This window comes from Callorhinus ursinus, unplaced genomic scaffold (assembly GCF_003265705.2).
Source record: "Callorhinus ursinus isolate GAN/ISIS: 27379988/994484 unplaced genomic scaffold, GSC_fseal_2.0 scaffold43, whole genome shotgun sequence".
Taxonomy (NCBI): Eukaryota; Metazoa; Chordata; class Mammalia; order Carnivora; family Otariidae; genus Callorhinus; species Callorhinus ursinus.
The window spans coordinates 1,464,998-1,488,051 of record NW_027397105.1 but is presented as its reverse complement, the minus strand read 5'-3'; the positions used below and the strand labels follow the sequence as shown (position 1 = coordinate 1,488,051).

Genomic DNA, 23,054 nt, shown 5'->3' with positions numbered 1-23,054 from the left:
ATATGCTGTCTGCAAGAGACTCATTTTAGACCCAAAGACACCCCCACATTGAAAGTGAGGGGTGGAAAACCATTTACCATGCTAATGGACACCAAAAGAAAGCTGGGGTGGCAATCCTTATATCAGACAAATTAGATTTTAAAACAAAGACGGTAATAAGAGATGAAGAAGGACACTATATCCTGCTTAAAGGGTCTATCCAACAAGAAGATCTAACAATTGTAAATATCTATGCCCCTAACATGGCAGCAGCCAATTTTATAAGGCAATTAATAACAAAAGCAAAGAAACACATTGACAACAATACAATAATAGTGGGGGACTTTAACACCCCCCTGACTGAAATGGACAGATCATCTAAGCAAAAGATCAACAAGGAAATAAAGACTTTAAATGACACACTGGACCAAATGGACTTCACAGACATATTCAGAACATTCCATCCCAAAGCAACGGAATACACATTCTTCTCTAGTGCCCATGGAACATTCTCCAGAATTGATCACATCCTAGGTCACAAATCAGGTCTCAACCGGTACCAAAAGATTGGGATCATTCCCTGCATATTTTCAGACCACAATGCTTTGAAACTAGAACTCAATCACAAGAGGAAAGTCGGAAAGAACTCAAATACATGGAGGCTAAAGAGCATCCTACTAAAGAATGAATGGGTCAACCAGGAAATTAAAGAAGAATTAAAAAAATTGATGGAAACCAATGAAAATGAAAACACAACTGTTCAAAATCTTTGGGATACAGCAAAGGCAGTCCTAGGAGGAAAGTATATAGCAATACAAACCTTTCTGGAGAAAAAAGAAAGGTCTCAAATACACAACCTAACCCTACACCTAAAGGAGCTAGAGAAAAAACAGCAAATAAAGCCTAAACCTAGCAGGAGAAGAGAAATCATAAAGATCAGAGCAGAAATCAATGAAGTAGAAACCAAAAGAACAGTAGAACAGATCAACGAAACTAGGAGCTGGTTCTTTGAAAGAATTAACAAGATTGATAAACCGCTGGCCAGACTTATCAAAAAGAAAAGAGAAATGACCCAAATCAACAAAATCATGAATGAAAGAGGAGAGATCACAACCAACACCAAAGAAATACAAACAATTATAAGAACATATTATGAGCAACTCTATGCCAGCAAATTAGATAACCTGGAAGAAATGGATGCATTCCTAGAAATGTATCAACTACCAAAATTGAACCAGGAAGAAATAGAGAACCTGAACATACCTATAACCACTAAGGAAATTGAAGCAGTCATCAAAAATCTCCCAAGAAACAAAAGCCCGGGGCCAGATGGCTTCCCAGCGGAATTCTACCAAACATTTAAAGAAGAATTAATACCTATTCTCCTGAAACTGTTCCAAAAAATAGAAATGGAAGGAAAACTTCCAAACTCATTTTATGAGGCCACCATTACCTTGATCCCAAAACCAGACAAAGACCCCATGAAAAAGGAGAATTACAGACCAATATCCTTGATGAACATGGATGCAAAAATTCTCACCAAAATACTAGCCAATAGGATCCAACAGTACATTAAAAGGATTATTCACCATGACCAAGTGGGATTTATCCCTGGGCTGCAAGGTTGGTTCAACATCTGCAAATCAATCAACGTGATACAATACATGAACAAAAGAAAGAACAAGAATCATATGATCCTCTCAATAGATGCAGAAAAAGCATTTGACAAAGTACAGCATCCTTTCTTGATTAAAACTCTTCAGAGTATAGGGATAGAGGGTACATACCTCAATATCATAAAAGCCATCTATGAAAAACTTACAGCGAATATCATTCTCAATGGGGAAAGGCTGAGAGCTTTTCCCCTAAGGTCAGGAACGCGGCAGGGATGTCCACTCTCACCACTGCTATTCAACATAGTATTAGAAGTCCTAGCCACAGCAATCAGACAACAAAAAGAAATCAAAGGCATCCAAATCAGCAAAGAGGAAGTCAAACTCTCACTCTTTGCAGATGATATGATACTATATGTGGAAAACCCAAAAGACTCCACCCCAAAACTGCTAGAACTCATACACGAATTCAGTCAAGTAGCAGGCTATAAAATCAATGCACAGAAATCAGTGGCATTCCTATACACCAACAACAAGACAGAAGAGAGACAAATCAAGGAGTCGATCCCATTCACAATTGCACCCCAAACCATAAGATACCTAGGAATAAATTTAACCAAAGAGGCAAAGGATCTGTACTCAGAAAACCATAAAATACTCATGAAAGAAATTGAAGAAGACACAAAGAAATGGAAAAACGTTCCATGCTCATGGATTGGAAGAACAAATATTGTGAAGATGTCAATGCTACCTAGAGCAATCTACACATTCAATGCAATCCCCATCAAAATACCATCCACTTTTTTCAAAGAAATGGAACAAATAATCCTAAAATGTGTATGGAACCAGAAGAGACCCCGAATAGCCAGAGGAATGTTGAAAAAGAAAAGCAAAGCTGGCGGCATCACAATTCCGGACTTCCAGCTCAATTACAAAGCTGTCATCATCAAGACAGTATGGCACTGGCACAAAAACAGACACATAGATCAATGGAACAGAATAGAGAGCCCAGAAATGGACCCTCAACTCAAGCAGGAAAGAATGTCCAATGGAAAAAATCTCTTCAACAAATGGTGTTGGGAAAATTGGACAGCCACATGCAGAAGAATGAAACTGGACCATTTCCTTACACCACACACAAAAATAGACTCCAAATGGTTGAAAGACCTAAATGTGAGACAGGAGTCCATCCAAATCCTAAAGGAGAACACAGGCAGCAACCTCTTCGACCTCAGCCGCTGCAACTTCTTCCTAGAAACATCGCCAAAGGCACGGGAAGCCAGGGCAAAAATGAACTATTGGGATTTCATCAAGAGAAAAAGCTTTTGCACAGCAAAAGAAACAGTCCACAAAACCAAAAGACAACCGACAGAATGGGAGAAGATATTTGCAAATGACATATCAGATAAAGGGATAGTATCCAAAATCTATAAAGAACTTATCAAACTCAACACCCAAAGAACAAATAATCCAATCAAGAAATGGGCAGAAGACATGAACAGACATTTTTTCCAAAGAAGACATCCAAATGGCCAACAGACACATGAAAAAGTGCTCAACATCGCTCGGCATCAGGGAAATCCAAATCAAAACCTCAATGAGATACCACCTCACACCAGTCAGAATGGCTAGAATTCACAAGTCAGGAAACGACAGATGTTGGCGGGGATGTGGAGAAAGGGGAACCCTCCTACACTGTTGGTGGGAATGCAAGCTGGTGCAGCCACTCTGGAAAACAGTATGGAGGTTCCTCAAACAGTTGAAAATAGAGCTACCCTATGATCCAGCAATTGCACTACTGGGTATTTACCCCAAAGATACAAATGTAGGGATCCGAAGGGGTACGTGCATCCCAATGTTTATAGCAGCAATGTCCACAATAGCCAAACTGTGGAAAGAGTCAAGATGTCCATCGACAGATGAATGGATAAAGAAGATGTGGTATATATACACAATGGAATATTATGCAGCCATCAAAAGGAATGAGATCTTGCCATTTGCAATGACGTGGATGGAACTGGAGGGTGTTATGCTGAGTGAAATAAGTCAACCAGAGAAAGACATGTATCATATGACCTCACTGATATGAGGAATTCTTAACCTCAGGAAACAAACTGAGGGTTGCTGGAGTGGTGGGGGGTGGGAGGGATGGGGTGGCTGGGTGATAGACACTGGGGAGGGTATGTGCTATGGTGAGCGCTGTGCATCGTGCAAGACTGTTGAATCACAGACCTGTACCTCTGAAACAAATAATGCAATATATGTTAAGAAAAAAGAAAAAGAAGAAGATAGAGGAGGGGAAGAATGAAGGGGAATAAGTCGGAGGGGGAGACGAACCATGAGAGACGATGGACTCTGAAAAACAAACTGAGGGTTCTAGAGGGGAGGAGGGTAGGGGGATGGGTTAGCCTGGTGATGGGTATTAAAGAGGGCACGTTCTGCGTGGAGCACTGGGTGTTATGCACAAACAATGAATCATGGAACACTACCTCAAAAGCTAATGATGTAATGTATGGTGATTAACATAACAATAAAAAATTTAAAAAAAGACAAATACACCGATTAAAGAAACTCAGGCCAAATGGATCAACAACTGTGGTACATCCCTTCAATGGAATATTATTCAGTGATTAAGACAGGTAAAAAGAAGCAGACAATTAATTATGAATAAAGCAGTAGTCAGAGAAATGCAAAATAAAACTTTGTATCATCTTTCACCTATTAGATTGCCAAAAATTATAAAGGACTGAGAGCATACACTGTTAATGAGTGTGTAGGGAAATGGGTACTTTCATACACTATTGGTGGAGATGTACACTGGCAAAATCATTTTGGAGAAAATTTTGGCAAAAATGTTTTTAAGTATACCACCACTTTGTAAGTACACCTTACTTACGGGGATGAAGTTTGTTGAAATACACTGGCCAAGCCTGTATTTATGAAACTCCTATTCATTACTGTGTTATTGGTTTCAATGAAGAAGAAGCTGAGTGTTAATCAGCAGGATAATAAAAAAATTGTATGTTTATATACTAAAATAAGATAAAATACTGCAAAAATGAATCAGGCCCATAAGTACTAAGATGAAAAGTGTTAAGTTAGGGGTGCCTGGGTGGCTCAGTTGGTTAAGCATCTGCCTTTGGCTCAGGTCATGATCCCAGGGTCCTGAGATTGAGCCCCACATCGGGCTCTCTACTCTGTGGGAAGCCTGCTTCTCCCTCTCCCACTCCCCCTGCTTGTGTTCCCTCTCTCATTGTCTCTCTCTCTCTCTGTCAAATAAATAAATAAAATCTTTTTATTTTAGAGAGAGAGAGCATCTACACTCATGCGTGCAAGTGGGGGGAAGGGCAGAGGGAGAGACTCTCCAGCAGACTCTGTGATGAGGGTGGAGTCCCACTCGGGGCTCAATCTCACGTCTCTGAGATCGTGACCCGAGCCGAAATCAAGAGTCAGATGCTCAACCTCCTGAGCTACCCAGGCGCCCCTCAATTCTGTTACTTAATGAGGATCTGAGGGTTCTAGTCAATGCAAAGAGAAAACAAGGAAGGAAGGAAGGAAGGAAGGAAGGAAGGAAGAAAGGAACAAAGAAGGTACAATTACTAGTAATGTAGACTCAAAATTATAAGATTCAAAACTTTAATCCAGCCTTATTTAAAATCAAACATAATTATTGGTCACAAGAGTATTTGACGAGAAGGCTGGAAAGGAAACACATTTTCGCCCAAATTATTTGAGGACGCAAGTGTTGTCCTGTTTATTGTCATCTTAGCTAGAGAAGGAAGGAGAAGTTAGTGGTTCTGGAGACCAGCCAGGTGTCACCAGAGATCTAATTTATGATTAAACCATACATGCTTGCTTCCTTGTCATCATGATGGCAATTTCTCCCAAAGTGTTTACTGGCATTCAAGGAGAAGGAACTGAAGAGGTTCCATGAGATGGCCATCTGTTAGAGTACAAGAGGTCTTTTGTTCCTGTTTAATCTCACAGGAATGTAACCTTTAACCACAAGGCTTGGGGTAACCAGAAAACCTGTAAAATATAATTACTATGACAGACCATATTTGTTCATTTAGGCCACAAAACACGTTAGTTGTAGAAAATTGAACGTGCTCGCTTCATCTGTAAATGAACCCAGTGGTTTTATGACCCCTGACGTACCATTTCATAAATGACGTAATATGCGCTGTGTAGACATTGGTTGCTCAAAGGATTTCTGGGAGAGCTGGAGACCCAGGCTTGAGGTTACGGGGTGAGAACCACAACCAAAGGTTTGGTATAGAACCAGCCTGAAGAGGACGTCTCTGCTGCCATCCCAAAGGGACAAAGGCTGCAGGGTTCTTGCTTTACTGCTCACAGGAGGCCCCCACTGGCCTTGTTCGCAGGCTGACACCACCTCTGTGTCTTCGTTGGCTCCTGATCCAGAACTCAAGTCAGTGCCTTTGATCGGCTGCGCTGGGTCATGTGCTCCGTCCTGTCTGCAAGGGACACTGTGAAGGTAAGGATCTGGTGGTGGGAACTTGTACAGTGGGAGGAGGGCTATGCCCTTCCCTGAGACGAGATGGGGGAGGGGCTCCACACATAGGAAACAGAGGAAAGAGGTTTGCATTCTGAGCGGTCAATAAAAATTAGAGAAGTCCGACACAGCTGGTGAACCCCAACTATCCTCTTATTCTGCACCTGCGCCCAAACAACGGCATGTTGTAGGAGAAAATCGTCTCCCCATGTTAATTGAACTCACTTTCAACATATGGCCACAGCTGAGCTTGCAGCACGGCCAGACTATGACTATTCTTCACCTTCCGAGCAAATTCATGTTTCTTCCTTCTGAGACTGACTTCACATTTCTCGCTCCTCCTCAGACCTCCAGCGTCTCCCCGTCAGCCCAGTGGTGGCAGTTGCATCCAGAGGAGCTCTGGCCCCTCTTTCCACCCAGCACACCCTTCCCCTTGCTCTCTGGACGCCATGGCCTCTCAGCCCCTTGGAGGTGGCGCTCCTGCACTCTGCCCTCTTCCCCAGGTTACTCGTTCCTTCCCGCGACCATGGAGATGCATCTCCTTATCCCTCATCTTCAGAAACACAAACAGAACAAGGTGTTCCACCCCCACTCCCCTTTCAACTCTTCCCTAAACAAAGCTCATCTTTAGAATCATCTCTTCGCTCGCTCCTTTTCCTCAACTCCAACTTTCCCACAAACCAATCAGGCTCTTGTCCTTACCATTTTTTTCAAGGTCACCGAAGACCTCTGTCTTGCCGAAGCCAATGTTTGTTGCATCTTCTGTTGGCATCTTATTGGACTTCCCAGCAGCACTTCATACCATGGAAACGCTTTCTTCTTGAGCTTTCGGGACTGCACACTCCCTGACTTTTCTCAACCTGTTTCTCTTCCCCAGGACTCTGTCCTTAGGGTCTTCTCTCCTCCACGACCTTCTCTGCCTCCATGATTTCTAGCCTCCTTTTCTAATTTTTTTTTCTCCATGACTTTTATTATATTTCTCCTCGACTTATTTTGAAAAGTTTCAAGCTTACCAAAAATTTGGATGAATAGTAACTATGAACACCCCTCTGGTCTTCCATGAAGTTCATCAGCTGCTAGCATTTTGCCAACATTTGTACTTTCTCTCTGTCTCTCCGTCTGTCTGTCTGTCTCTTCCTTACCTGTCCTCCCGCCTCACACACTTTATTTTTTTGTTGAACCATTTGGAAGCAAGTTTCAATCAACATGATATTTCTCGTTAAGCATTTTAGCACATATGTCCCAAGATTGGAATAAAGATTTTCCTAAGTAACTACAATACTTTTATTACATCTAAGAAAATTAACAATCAATTAGGATCATCTAATATATGGTGCATATTCAAATTTCCCCAGATCTCCACGATACAACTTTTATAGAAGTTTTTCTTTTGCTTTTAAAAAATATTTTATTTATTTATTTGAGAGAGAGAGGGAAAGAGAGAGTGCAAGTGTGTGTGGGGGAGGGAAACAGAGAATCTCAAGCAGACTCCCTGCTGAGCACAGAGCCTGATGCGGGGCTTGATCCCATCACCCTGAGATCATGACCTGAGCCGAAATCAAGAGTCAGATGCTTAACCTACTGAGCCACCCAGGCGCTCCGTGTGTGATTTTTTAATGTAAAATTTTATGTGCATATGCATGCAACATATACATACATATATGCAAACCATATCCCCAGGTCAAAAAATAGAAATTAAAATCACTATTTTCATAGAATTTACTACTCCATGGTACGAATGTATTTCTTCTTTTTAAAAGTTTGTTCGTTTATTTATTTATTTATTTATTTATTTATTATTTGAGTAATCTCTACACCCAACATGGGGCTCAAGCTCATGACCTCCAGATCAAGAGTCACATGCTTTTCCAACTGAGCCAGCCAGGTGTCCCTGAATATATTTTATTCATTAAAAATATCCATACTGATGGCCACTCAAGTTGTTTATTCTTTTCACCCTACTGTAAACAATTCACAATAAACTTACTTGTACTGGTGGGGCGCCTGGGTGGCTCAGTCCATTAAGAGGGTCCAGGGATTGAGCCCCACAGGGCTCCACACTCAGCAGGGAGTCTGCTTTTCCCTCTCCCTCTGCCCCTCTCCTCCACTTGTGCACACTCTCTCTCAAATAAATAAATAAAATCTTAAAGAAAAAAAAACCCAATTACTTCTACTGGTACTTGCAAAGATGTCTTTTACGATAGTATTTTGTTTTAGTAGAAAGATTTCCAGTGGTGGGATTGCTGTTGCTAGGTGTGTGTGTATTTAAACTTTTAATACATACAGTAAGATCATCATACAAAAAGTTATTTCATTTCACTTATGCATCTGGTGAGTGTGAGAGAACTCATTTCTCCATAATTTCACCAGCATGGATTATTCCCAGTTTTGTAAATCACTGAGGCTCTGGTGGGAGGAGAGCATATTTACCTGACTGCTCGAGAGGTTGAGCCTCTTCACATTCACTCAATTACCACGTGCACTTCCCGTGGCAGCAAATTGCTGTTCCTACCCTTGCCTCTTTAATGCCCTGTGGTATTGTTCATCTTTCTGTTATCAATTTCTAGGAACTGAATATATATGAGAACATTAAGCCTTTGCTTATCATTTATATTGCTGGTGTATGTCTTTGGTCTTTGCCATATATTCTGTATAATGTATTTGATAACCGGTTTCAGAAAGGATGATACCAACCTAAATGAATGCTTTTCCTAGTTCATTAAAATATTCTTTATGCGTGGATACGGTGGCTTTTGTACTATGTAAGTAGAATTGTTTCCTCCTCTAGAGTAGGAGTGGATTATTAAGTCCCCAACCCACCCCTCCCCTGTCCCTTACGCACATAATCCTAAATGTGCAGAAGAATGTCTGGACCATGCTAAGCATCCGATACATATTCATTCAGTCGATGAATTTTAAAGTTTCAGTACATGATCTATAAAAATAAAGTTGGGGCACCTGGGTGGCACAGTCGGTTGAGTGTCCGACTCTTGGTTTCAGCTCAGATCATGATCTCAGGGTCATGAGATCAAGCCCCATGTCAGGCTCCGCACTCAGATTCTCTCTGTGCTCAGATTCTCTCTCCCTCTCTCTCTGCCCCTCCCACTCGTGCTCTTTCTCTCAAATAAATAAATAAAATTAAAAGCAAAATAAAATAAAGTGACCCTGTCAGGGCAAAATGGCTGGAATAATTTTTATATCAAATTTGAAAGATATTTGGGATGGTGTGAATTAAAACATAGACTACCAAATCCACCAGGAGTGGGGATAGACAGAGGTATGTATACCTGAGCGATCCTCTCAGATATTATAAGCAGGTATTCTCCCTAGTAGCTCCAAGTACCAATTCCTTCTTTTGAAAATTTGTATTTTATTTTTTATTTTAATTCCAGTGTACTTAACATACAGTGTTATTTTAGTTCCAGGTGTATAATACAGTGATTCAACTCTTCGTACATCACTCGGTGCTCATCACGGCAAGTGCCCTCCTGAATCCCCATCACTCATTTCCCCAACCCCTCACCCACCTCCCCTCTGCTGACCATCAGTTTCTTCTCTATGGTGAAGAGTCTCTTTCTTGGTTTGTCTCGTTTTTCTTTATGCGTTGGTTTTGTTTCTTAAATTCCACATATGAGTGAGATCATATGGTATTTGTCTTTCTCTGACTGACCTATTTCACTCAGCATCATACCCTCTAGTTCCATCCATGTCATTGCGAGTCCTTGAGCTTTCTTTGTCTTAGTCTCCCTTGCTTTCTGGAACAAAATATGTTTCAGGCTCACCTTCCATTTCCCTGCCTTGCCCTGGGATCATCCATGTCTCCAAATATTCCTCCTTTTTTTTTTTTTTAAATGGGGCATGGTATTCAGATGAACTGGGTGTCAGATGTGTTCACTGTGTATCATTACGTCTAAGCCCTTCCAGTGGACAGAGCAAAAATCATGAACTCTTAAAAAATATATACATTTTTAGGGATCATACGCTGAATATTAATATGACCAATTCAACTTCAGCCAATACCGCTACACCTTTGTCCTTCTGTATTTGTACCTTCCTTCCCTCACAGTGAGAATCTCGACAAAATCCACATATTTGTGCATTTATTCTATCCTATAATATACCCAAAATAGTTTGAGAATTACTCTCTATATTGTGATTTTTATGAGACTCTGGTTTATCCTGTTTCCTTTGTGAAGAAAATGAATATGGATAGAAGCATTTCCAGAGGCCGAGTAAAGGTCTCTGGAAATCTGCTTCTCCATAAAAGCAACAGAAACACTGGCAAAAATGGTCAAAATCAACTGTTTTAGAACTCTAGAGATTCACCAAAGGCTTGCTAAAATCCGAGAAGGATTTATTGAAGAGAAACAGCTGAAACTAGGTAAGAACAGAAAGATTTCTGGCATTTTAACTTACTCTGTTTTCATCCCTCCTCTCCTTATCTTTGTAGTAGACTTGAAACTATAGTAGCTATGAAAAGCCACCAGCCTAGAAGCTGCCAGAGGGGCCAGAATAGGTTTGAACTTCCCCCAACACCGAAAACTGTCACCATTTATCTGTCTGGTAGCTCCTTAAAAATCTCCACTCTTAAGGGCTTGTTTTTATTTGAACTGACTCAGAGCTTACTCCATGCAAACAGCCCTATCTCCAGGGCATTTGTTGAAAAAAAAAAAAAAAACCCAACCAGTTGCAATTGTTTAACATCATAACTGTCAGAGGTGGTAATACCAGTTGGAGCTAACAAGAGGCCAACCAAAGAACTTGAAAGGAAAAACTAGGGAATGAGATGTCCACAGAGGGCTTTGATAATCTCTGGCTTATTCTAGAGACTCCAGAAGGAAACCTGCATGGGCAGGGCTGTGAACATGTCTAACAAATACCTGAGAGGCCCCAATCTCTCACATCTGACCCACCTTGAGGCTCTGTACAAGCAGGAAATGAAGGGTAAAGCAGAGTTGTCTCTTTACCAGACATTGGTAGAGAGCACTGAAGTCATGCTGGAGCATTGAAGTCATGACTGAACACACACACACACACACACAACCTCTTGTCAAAGGCTGTGAATCTGCTTGGTTCAAGGAATTTAAGGAAATCTCTGTCCAATTATTAGCCAACTGCTAAACTAATTGGTGAGAGACTTCAGTGAGTGCACATTCAAGAAATACAGACTTTACAGAATTAGTCCTGAAGAGTCATTACAACAACTGACAACAACAGCATCAACAACAAACAACAATCCTGGGAGGGGGAATCTAATTTTCAGATCTGCCACATTATATTATTTAAAAGGTCCAGTTTCCAAGAAAAACAATTATGACTCATAATGAAGCATTTTTCATGTCTGGACATGAAAGTTTGGCCTATACATACACAGAAAAAGCTGTCAATTAAAACATATTTATTTGACCGAAAGAGAGTACAAGCAAGGAGAGCAGCAGAGGGAGAGGGAGAAGTAGGCTCCCTGCTGAGCAGGGAGCCCGATGCAAGGCTTGATCTCAGGACCCTGGGATCATGACCTGAGCCAAAGGAGGATGCTAAATGGACTGAGCCACCAAAGTGCCCCCCAAAAGCAGTCAATGGAAGCTGTTGCTGAGGAAATCCAGATGTTAAATTTACTAGATAAAGCCTTAAAATCAACTATTATAAATATACCCAGAGAACTGAAGGAAGCCATCACTAAAGAACTAAAAGTATGAGAATGATGCCTCACCAAATAGAGAATTTCAATAAAGAGATGGAAACTATGCAAAGGGACCAAATACAAATTCAGGCATTGAAAAGTATAGCAACTGAAATGAAAAAATCACTAAAGGTGCCAAACAAAAGATTTGAACCGGCAGAAGAAAGAATCAGCAAACTTGAAAATAGATCATTTGAGATTATGCAGTCTGAAAAACAGAAAGACAAAACAATGACAAGTGAACAGAGCCTGAGGGACTAGTGGGACACATACTATCAAGCATACAAACGCATGCATAATGGGAGTCATAGAAGGAAAGGAGAGAGAAAAAGAACATTTAAAGAAATAATGCCAGGTAACTTCCCAAATTTGATGAAAAACATTACTTTGTACATTTAGGAACCTCAACTAACTCCAAGTATGATAAACTGAAATGATGCATGCCCCACTGCATCAAACCGTTGAAAACAAAAGCCAAAGAATGAATCTTGAAAGCAGCAGATGAGAAAGGACTCATCACATACAAGAAATCCTCAACAACATTGACAGCTGACATCTCATCAGGAACAGTGGGGTCCAGAAAGCAGTGGAATGACACATTGAAAGTGCTGAGGGAAAAAAATTGTCAGCCAGAAATTTCATATCCAGCAAAATAATCCCACGAAAATGAAGGAGAAATTAAGACACTCCCAGATAAACAAAAACTAAAAAATTTGTTGCTAGCATATCTTCCCCACAAACAATACTAAAGGGAATCCTTCAGGCTGAAATGCAAATACACTAGACAGTAATTCAAATCCACACTGAGAAATAAAGAATAACAATAAAGGTAATTACATAGGTATAAGACAGCAAACATTTATTTTTTGTTTGTAACTTTTTTTAATCCTATCTGAATTAAAAGGCAAGTGTATAAAACAATAATTATAAAGCTGTGTTTATAGATGTATTAATTTCCTCTTATATTTTATCAGTAATTACATTAAATGTCAATGTATTAAATAGTCCAACCAAAAGGTCGAGATTGGCAACGGATAAAAAAAATCATGAAGTACATGCTGTTTTAAGAGCCATTTAAATTCATAGACACTAAAAGAATGGAAAAGATAATCCATACAAATAGTATTCATATGAGAAGTAGAATGGTTGTACTAATACCATATAAAATATGCTTTAAAGCAAAAATTGCCACTAGTGACAAAGAAGGGCATTTTATAATAATAAAAAGGTTGACCCTTTATAATTATAAATATATATGTACCTAATAAAAGAGCCCCAATGAAGCACAAATTGACAGAATTAAGGGAAGATATAGACAATTCAACCATAATAGTTGGCTTCAATACCCCATTTTCAGTAGTCGATAGAACATCTAGAAAGGTCAACAAGGAAATACATGACTTGAACAATACCATGAACCAACTAGACCTAACACCACCCAACAAGAGCAAAAAACACATTCTTTTCAGGGACACATAGAACATTTTCTAGGCTGTAACATTGTGTTAGGCTATGAAATAAGCCTCAGTAAGTTTAAAAGGATTGGAATCGTATAAAGTATGTTCTCCAACCACAGTGGAATGAAATAGAAATCAATAGCATAAGGATATTTAGGAAATTCACAAATATGTGGAAATTAACACATTTCTAAATAACCAATGGGTTAAAAAAATCACAAGAGAAATTAGAAATTACTTTGAAATGAATGAAAATGAAAAACATATCAAAATTTATGGATTACAGATATAGGAGTGATTAGAGGGATATTATAGCTGTAGGTGCCTATATTAAAAAGAAGAAAGATCTCAAGCCAATAACAAAAAATTATATTTTAGAAACCTAGAAAAAGAAGAGTGAGCAAAACCTGAAGCAGTCTGAAGAAAGAAAATAATAAAGATTAGAGTGAAAATCAATGAAATAGAGAATAGAAAAACAATAGAGAAAATCAACAGAACCAAAGTTGGTTCTTTTGAAAAGATCAGCAAAATTGACAAGGCTTTAATGAGATTAAGAAATATAAACAGGGGACATTACTACCAACCTTATAGAAATGTTAGGATAATAAGAGAATATTGTGAACAATTGTTTGCCAATAAATCAGATAATTTAAATGAAATGGACAAATTCCTAGAAAGATAGAAACTGCTGAAACTGACTCATGAAGAAATAGAAAATACAAATAGATCTATAACAAATAATGAGATTTAGTTATTAATAAGAAAAAACTACCTAGAAAGAAAAGCCTAGGACCAGATAGCTCCACTGGTAAATTCTATTAAATGTTTAAAGAAGAGTTAACACCAATACTTCACAACCTCTTAAAATAGATATGAGAGGGCACTGCCTCACTCATCCTCTAAGGCTAGTAGTATCCTGATAACAAAACCAAAAAAGACATCACAAAAAAGAAAACTACAGACCAATATTTCTTACGAATATTGATGTAAAAATCCTCAACAAAGTACTAGCAAACCAAATTCAGCAAAACCTAAAAAGTGGGATTTATTCCAGGGATACAAGACTAATTAAACACCTGAAAATCAATTAGTATTACACACCATATCAATTAGATAAAAAGAAACAACAGGATCATCTCAATAGACACAGAAAGATCATTTGATGTAATCCAACACTCTCTCATTGAATAAAATAAACATTCAGTAAAGTAGGAATATAAGGAACTTCCTCAACCTGACAAAGGATATCTATGAAAAACTATATTTTAGTGATATATGTATGAGACCCTGAGGTTAGTGGTGTGTGTGCAGTGCATGTACTGCTGTGTTTAGTAATGCATGTGAGATGCTGTGTTTAGTGGTGTGTGATGTATGTTTTACCATATGAAGCACTGTGTTTAGTAATGCGTAGTGTGTGCTATTGTGTTTAGTGATACATGCATGAGGCTAGTGGCGTATACCGTCTATGCTATTGTGTTTAGTGATATGTATGTGAAATATTGTATTTAGTGTTCACAGTGCATGTTCTTTCTTAAGTGATATATGTCTAAGACACTATGTTTAGTGGTATATGGTGGGTGTGCTACTTTGTGCCCTCTCATTTCCTTCTAAGATCAAGAACAATACAAAGATGTCCACGCTCATCACTTCTATTCAAGATCAGGCTGGAACTTCTATCCAGGGCAATTAGGCAAGAAAACGAAACAAAAGACACCCAGATTGGAAAGAAAGAAGTACAATTATATTCTCAGATGACATGATCTTGTATAGAGAAAACCCTAAGAAAACCCACTAAAAAACAATTAGAACTAATAAATGAGTTCAGCAAGGATACAGGATACAAGACTAATATAAAAAAAATCAGTTATATGTCTATACACTAGCAGTGAAAAATCTACAAATGAAATTAAGAAATCAATGCCATGTACAATAACTCAAAAACGATGAAATGCCTTGGGATAAATTTAACAAAAGAAGAGCAAAATCTATACTCTGAAAACTATAAAACGTCCCTGAAAGAAATTTAAGACAGAACTAAATGGAAAAACATACCATATTCATGGATTGGAAGATTCTATATTGTTAAGATGGCAGTACTCCTCAAAAGGATCTATAGATTCAATATGATGTCTTTTATTTATTTTTATTTTATTTTTTAAAAGATTTTATTTATTTATTTGACAGAGAGAGACACAGCGAGAGAGGGAACACAAGCAGGGGTAGGGGGAGAGGGAGAAGCAGGCTTCCCCCCGAGCAGGGAGCCCGATGCGGGGCTCGATCCCAGGACCCTGGGATCATGACCTGAGCCAAAGGCAGATGCTTAACGACTGAGCCACCCAGACGCCCCCAATATGATGTCTTTTAATATTACAGCTGGTTTCTTTGAAGAAACTGACAAGTTGATCCTAAAACTCATATGGGAATTCAAGGAACCCAGAATAGCCAAAAGAATCTTAAAAAAGAAGAATAAAGCTGGAAGCCTCACACTTCTTGATTTCAAAATATCACATGTATCATAAGAGACCTGAATCCAGAATATAAAAAGAACACTTACAACTCAACAATGTAAAGAAAAATAACCCAACTTAAAAATGGGCAAAGGATCTGAACAGACATTTCTCCAAAGAATATATGCAAATGGCCAATAAGCACATGGAAAGATGTTTGACATCGTTTAGCCATCAGGGAAATGCAGGGCAACACTCCTCAATGAGACACCACTTCACGCCCACTAGGATGGCTAAAATTAAAAAAAGAGAGAGAAAATAAATAACAAGTGTTGGCAAAAATGTGGGGAATTTGGAAACCTCATACACTGTACAATTGTAAAATTGTGTACCTCTTTGGAAAACAGTTTGGCAGTTCCTCAAAATGCTAAACATAGAGTTACTCTATGACCCCGTAATTTCACTCATGGTTCTATACCAAAAGTAAAATGAAAACGTGTCCGTACAACTTGTCCATGAATATTCACAGTGGTCTTACATGGAAATAACCCAAATGCTTCTCAACGGATGAGTGGATAAATGGAATGTGGTGTATCCCTACAACGGAATATTATTTGGCCACAAAAGGAAACAAAATATTGACACCTGCTACAACATGAATGAATGTTGGAAACATTATGCTTGGTGAAGGAAGCCAGACACAAAAGATAACATATTTATGTTTCCATTTGTATGAAATGTCCAAAATGGGAAAATCCACATACATGGAAAATAGAGAAGTGGTTGCCAGGTGCTGGAGGGAGAGGAGAATAGGTTGTGACTGTAATGAGAATGGGGTTTCTTCTCATGTGATGAAATGTTCCAAAATTGATTGTGGTGATGGTTGCCTATCTTCATGAATATATTGAACACCACTGATGTGTATACTTTAAAATGGTGAGTTTTTGGGCACCCAGGTGGCTCAGTCAGTTAAGCGTCTAATTCTTGATTTTGGCTCAGGACATAATCTCGGAGTTGTGGGATCGAGCCCCATGTTGGGCTCTGTGGTGAGTGTGGAGGCTGCCTAAGTTTCTCTCTGCCCATCCCTCCCCACTTGTGTGTGCTCGCTCTCTCTAAAATAAATAAATAAATAAATAAATAAATAAATAAAATTAAAATAAAATGGTGAGTTTTATGTTATATGGATTATATTTCAATAAAACTGTAATAAAAATTAGTAAATACAGAATATATAGGCTTCTTTCCCCATTTTTAAAATAAAATGTTGCATACTGTATATACTTTTGACCTCTGTGTTTTTTCCACTTAACAATGTATCTTGGCATTTGTTTCGTAATAGTACATAGTACTCCTCTTCGTTGTCTTTTATGGCTACATAGTACTCAATTACAATTTTCCCGTGTAGGTGGCATCCGGGTTGTTTTTAATATTTTGCTATTAAAGATCATACCACAATTAGTAACTTTGTTATTTCATTTTTTACAGGTGTGCCCTCGGGGTAACTTCCTATAAAACAGATTACTAGATCTGGGGCACCTGACTGGCTCACTGGGTAGAGCTTGTGACTCTTGATCTCGGGGTTGTGAGTTTGAGCCCCTCGTTGGTTGTAGAGATTACTTAAAAATAAAATCTTAAAAAAACAACAACCCTCCCCAGATTACTCGATCAAGGGGTAAATCCATATTAATACATAATTTTGTTAGATATTGCCAAATTTTCCCTCCATAGCATTTGTTCCATTTTGTGCTTTTGACAGCAATGTAAGAGAGTGCCTAGTCTCCTCACAGCTTCATTAATGGGGTGGGTGGTCAACCGTTTGAGTTTTTGTCAGCCAATGAGTGATAAACAATATCTCAGGGTAGTTTCATTCTGAGTTTTAATTTGAGTGGAATTGAGCATCTTTTGATATGTTTAAAGAACTTTTGATGATTTTTTGAAATGAACTGCAGTGTTTTCTATCGGGTTTTTCTTATCAGGTTTTTGGTTTTGTTCTTTTAAATTTTTATAGCGCTCTTTGATACATTCTGGCTGTTGACTATAAATATCATCTAAACTGATGACTCCTCAACCACATGCCCATGCTGAGCTCCAAATTCGTAGGTCCAACCATCTACTTGAGATTTCCACTTACAAACCCAATAGGCAGTCTTTGGTCTATCATAGGAAAAACAGAATTCTTTATTTTCCCCCTTGGCAATTCCTCATCTCAATAAATTATATCCAAACACCTGACTGGTTTTGTTTTTCTATGTCTCCTCTGATGAAGCCCTGGACCAAGCCACCATCATTTATCTCCCTGACTATGGCGGCAACTCCCAAGTGGCCTCCCCACTTCTGCCTTTTCCTCATCCCTTCCCCATAACCCATTTTCCAAACAGTGACCAGGGTGACCTCTTTAAAAGTATCAATCAAATCCTACGGCTCTCCTGTTTGAAACTCTCCAATGGCTTCCCACAGCAGGCGGAAATCAAAGAATCAGAGAACATATAACTCATATGGCTTCCGCGTCCCACGGGACTTGACTCTTGCCAACCTCTCCAATTGTCCCCCACCCCACTGGTCCTCATGGCTTTCTTTTGTCTGCTGAATATGCCAGGATTGTTATACTCTTGGGATTTTTACAAGTTTCTCCTTTCTTTGCACGAATGTCCTTCCCCTCCACAATCTTCCCGTGCCTGCCCCCATCTTCCCACTTGGGTCTCTGCCAAAGTCGCCCCATCCTCCACTGCTCTAGTTGATTTTATTCAAAGCCTCTTCCCAAACCAGTTGCTGTTCTGAACATCTGTTATATGAACAAATTCCCCTCCTCCTCCTTCTTTTTTTAAAAAAACATTTGAGGGTTTTTTTTTTCTCTCCTGCAACAAAAATAAATCTAGTTAATACATATAAGAATTTATCAACCACAAAATATAGTTAGTATATTTATAAAAATTTTATCAACCATAAAAGTGGAGAAATCATGATTTGGCGGCAATTACCTATCCATCTGAAAAAAAATAAATTCAGATCCCTTCCCTCAGATCATATGAAAAGTTATTCCTAGTAGATTAAAAGCTAACCATGAGAAACCAAAAATATAAAAATGTTGGGGAAAATTTTTGGAAAACTACTGAGAATACATTCATGAATTTGGGAGTGAGAAAGGCCTTTCTGGAGAAGATGAAAAATCCAGAAGCTGTGAAAAGACAGGTAAGTTGACAATTAAAATTTAAAACATCTGTGAATAAATAATAATTTGTTATTCAAATTAAAAGACAACAAACTGGGAGAAAATACACAAAAGATTAATATCCAGAATATGTTAAGAATTCCTCCAAATCAATAATAAAAGGCGAACAACCAATGACAAATGGGCAAAAAGATATATGAAATTCAGAGTAGATGAAGACAAACAGCTAACAAAAATTTGAAAAGATCCTTAACCTCACTGATGTTCAGAAAAATGGCTTACTAAGGTGACATTATTATATAATCTTTTGCCCATCAGACTGCAGACGTAGACTGATAGAAGCCAGCTTTGGCAAGGATATGCGGAAACGAACATGGTCACACACATTTGGTAGGAATGTACAATGGCATGATACTTTTTGAGAGTAATTTGTCCGTATCTGTTATGACGAAAAAGTGTTCATGACTTCTGATCTGGTAATTCCAGGTGGGTAGGTAGGTCTCTTGGAAAGTCACTCCCATAAATGCCTAAGTAGGCCTGCATGTGCCTTGTAGGATTGCTTGTACATGATGAAAAACTGTGATGAAGCTAACCATTTACCGAACTGGAAAATTATGTGAGAGTTAAAAAGAATAAGGAAAAAGGCACATTCAGAATCCTACGTACGATGTGATCTTATCTATGTGGAGAACATGAAACAGAGGCACGTTTCTGCATGTCCCTAAATGCACAGAAAAATGTCTGAAAGGATTCATAAAAAGCTGATTATGGTAGTTTGCCTCAGGGAGGAGTGTGGGATTACGTGGGTGTTGCAGGGAGGAGAGGTTGAGGGAGTACTTTTGCTTAACTGCATTTTAAAAAAATTTATAATTAGAATTTTACTGGAGTAATTTGAAAAAAAAAACACCCCAAGGAATAAAAGGTAAAATAACTTTTGGAAATATGGCTGACAATTCTAAAAATGAATGTAGTTGATAATGGCAAAGCAGGGTGGGATATTTGCTGATGTCTGACAGATGTGGTTAGCCAGTGCCATCAGCAAAAAGGCATATGCTTTGGAATCAGACAGACTTGGATTTGGATACTGGTTCTTCATGCACTGTGTGACTTGGGCAAATCATTTAACTTCCCTGAGCTCTGGGATAATAAATGGAATCTACAGCAGAGGGCTTTTGGGAGGATCAGAGAGATAATACAGGTAAAAATCCCTAGTACATAGTAGGTGCTCAGTTAAGGGGTGGGCATTATTAGTAGCAATAATTAAAATTATGGTTTGTAACCCAGTGAAAAGTGAAAAGCAGGTGAATGGCAACCAAACAGAACCGAATCCCATGGATTTAATTTGCAGGTTGTAAATCTTCTCACCACTGAGGATTCTTTATTATTTGCTCCATATATTCCTAGGGTTATTCTTTTGTTTATTCACTCACTGATTCATTTAATAAAGATTTACCGAGCACTTCTTACATTAGGCACTAGACAGATAATGTTAAAATGACGGTGTCCCTGGGTGCCTGGTGACTCAGTGGGTTAAGTGTCCAACTCTTGATCTCAGCTCAGGTCTTGATATCAGGGTCGTGAGTTCAAGCCTTGTGTTGGGCTCCATGCTGGGCATGAAGTCTACTTAAAAAAAAATAATAATAACTGTCCCTATTTTCTGGGAGTTGACATCTTTCCCCAATGGGGGAAAGAGACACATGGCTAGTTGGCTACATAACATGGGAGTTACCCACGTGGACACTGGACCCAGACAACCTGGTTCTCATTCCCAGCTCTATCACGTACTGGCTCTGTGACCTTGAATTGGTTATTTAACCTCTTTGGTCCCATCATCTATAAAGTGAGTTGTAAACATCTCCCACCTCCACTCCCCACCATAAGGGTCTTAGGAAGATTAATGGCATTGACACAAGGGTAAAGCGCTTTGCCCAATGCTTGGCATATAGCATGCACTAGTAGATGTCGGCCACTTTTATTTCCAGTTATGTCCCTTGTGGTTGATGTTATAAAAGGGGAATTCAGAGAGAAAGGAGCACCCTTATCTATCTGGCAAACTATGTATATTAGGTAATAATGGATCCCTTTATATTATTAATCAACAGCTAATATAAAGCTGGAGGAAGAACTTCTAATCAGCATGAGATAAGTAATGTAGTATAACTTCTGTCCAAAGCAAAGAAATTTGACATTTTAGCCTTGGGAACTTATCTAGGGTAAATGGGATGGTTCTGTTAAGCCTTGAAAATATTGGAAATTTCTGCCCTGGATTTCTAGGAATACCTTCACACACTGACTTCTAAGGTCCAGGGATCCCTCATCACCAGGATGGAAACTACTGATCCAGGGGGAAAGGAATGAAAGGGAAGGAGAGGGGGGTGCAGACCTTTATAGAGAAACTACCATGTGTTAGGTGCTTTATCGCTTAAGCTGTCCTGATGCACCATGAGGCTGGTCTATTATCCCCATTTTAGCTAAGTAAATGGGGGCTCAAAGAGGTCAAGTAGTGTGTTCTGGGTCAACAGCTCATCAGAGCCAGGATTCCAGATCTTCTGATTCCAAGCCTAGAGTTCTTCCCTGGACCTCAAGCTGCATCTCACGAGAATGTGAGAGAAGTCGTCCCTCTGTTGTGGTGCTCTCCATATACTTCTCACCTGGGACAGGGATGGGGCAAGGATGGATTGGAGCAAGGTTTATCGATCACCATCTTTCCACTCCAGGTCCCAGGCGAAGAAGGTAGCTGCTCGAGGGCAGAATGACCAGGGGATGATCAGAGAGAGAGAGAGAGAGAGAGAGAGAGAGAGAGAGAGAGAGAGAGACCAGGCTGGGGGATCATGGCTGAGGACATAAAGGTGTCTGTCCCTGGTGGGCTCTTCTCTCTTCTTCTTGGAAACTCTTAGTGAGCAAGGCAGCACCCAGGTTGGGACCTTCCAAGTCTCCAGGTGCCTGGACACAGACGGGGACCCCGGGGAGAGTCCCCTTGATTCCTGTTCCTCCCTCATAACCTTGACCAAAGGCCAGAGAAGTATGGTGCCTTGACCTTATTCCCTGGTCCCTTGCTACCCTTGAGAATCTGGGTCGCAGAGAGAGAACCCCAACACAACTGAGTGCTATTAGCTGAATCCCAAGTTGGGACACCTGGCCTCACTGCCATGTCTGCACAGGATAGAATTTTGAAGTGGAATTTATCCGGGAAAATTTGGTTTATCTCTTCTGTGCCTGTTGTCCACCTTTTGGGTTCTGAGGAGTAAAATGATATAATATACGGGACAGCGCCTAGTTTTATTATTGTCATTGTTATTATACCATCTTGAGGCTGAAGAGGATTGCACAGATGGTCTTATCTGATCCCCCAACTGTGGCAGGCGTCCTTCACCAGCACCCCTGACCGATTGCCAGCCAGCTCCACTTACACACTTGCAGTGACAAGGAGCTCACTCCTCCAAAGGTAGCCCTGGTTAGCTCTCCCTGAGAGAGAGTTCTTCTTTGGGTTGAGTTGAAGTCTGTCTTGCTGCAGTCTCTGGGCATGCAGCACATTTGTACCCACTGACCTTCTGGATTTAAGGACGGCTTCATGTCTCAAGTCATCCTTGTCTCCCCCCACCCCCCAGTCACCAGAGTACCTTTCTCTGATATCTCTGTGTACTTTGCACAGAATACCTTGCAGATTCTTCATTCCCTGGAGCTCCACCCACTCCAGCTGGTCAGTGTCCCCCTGCAAATGTGCTCAGAACAAACATAGTCAACGCTGCTGATATGACCCAATCAGGGCAAAGTGCAGGACGGGCATCACTTCCTATAATCCACATACTGTGACTCTGTTAATGCAGCACAAAAACAAGAGCTTTCCAGCCGTTGCATCAAATTTGCTCATTTTAAGCTTGCATTTTAAGCAAATATCCCACAATCTTTCTCACCTAAACTACGTCTGCATTCCATATTTGCAATTAGTTTAAATGGACCTGGGTTAAGAAATAGTTCATTGCCAGTGCCCTAGACGGCAAGCTTTTTTTTCTTTAATTTTTTATTGTTATGTTAATCACCATATATTACATCATTAGTTTTTGATGTAATGTTCCATGATTCATTGTTTGTGCATAACACCCAGTGCTCCACGCAGAACGTGCCCTCTTTAATACCCATCACCAGACTAACCCGTCCCCCCACCCCCTCCTCTCTAGAACCCTCAGTTTGTTTTT

General features: G+C 39.6%; 1 protein-coding gene across 2 annotated transcripts in view; it reads left to right on the top strand.

The window, feature by feature from the left end:
• The window catches only part of ZFP3 (ZFP3 zinc finger protein), a 123,068-nt gene extending 105,159 nt beyond the window's left edge, over nt 1–17,909 (top strand). For both annotated transcript variants that reach the window (XR_012374993.1, XR_012374992.1), the window contains 2 exons: nt 5,975–6,087; nt 17,175–17,909. The gene's annotated coding sequence lies outside the window, so the exon portion shown is untranslated. The remainder of the gene's footprint in view (nt 1–5,974; nt 6,088–17,174) is intronic.
• Nucleotides 17,910–23,054: the final 5,145 nt, after the last annotated feature.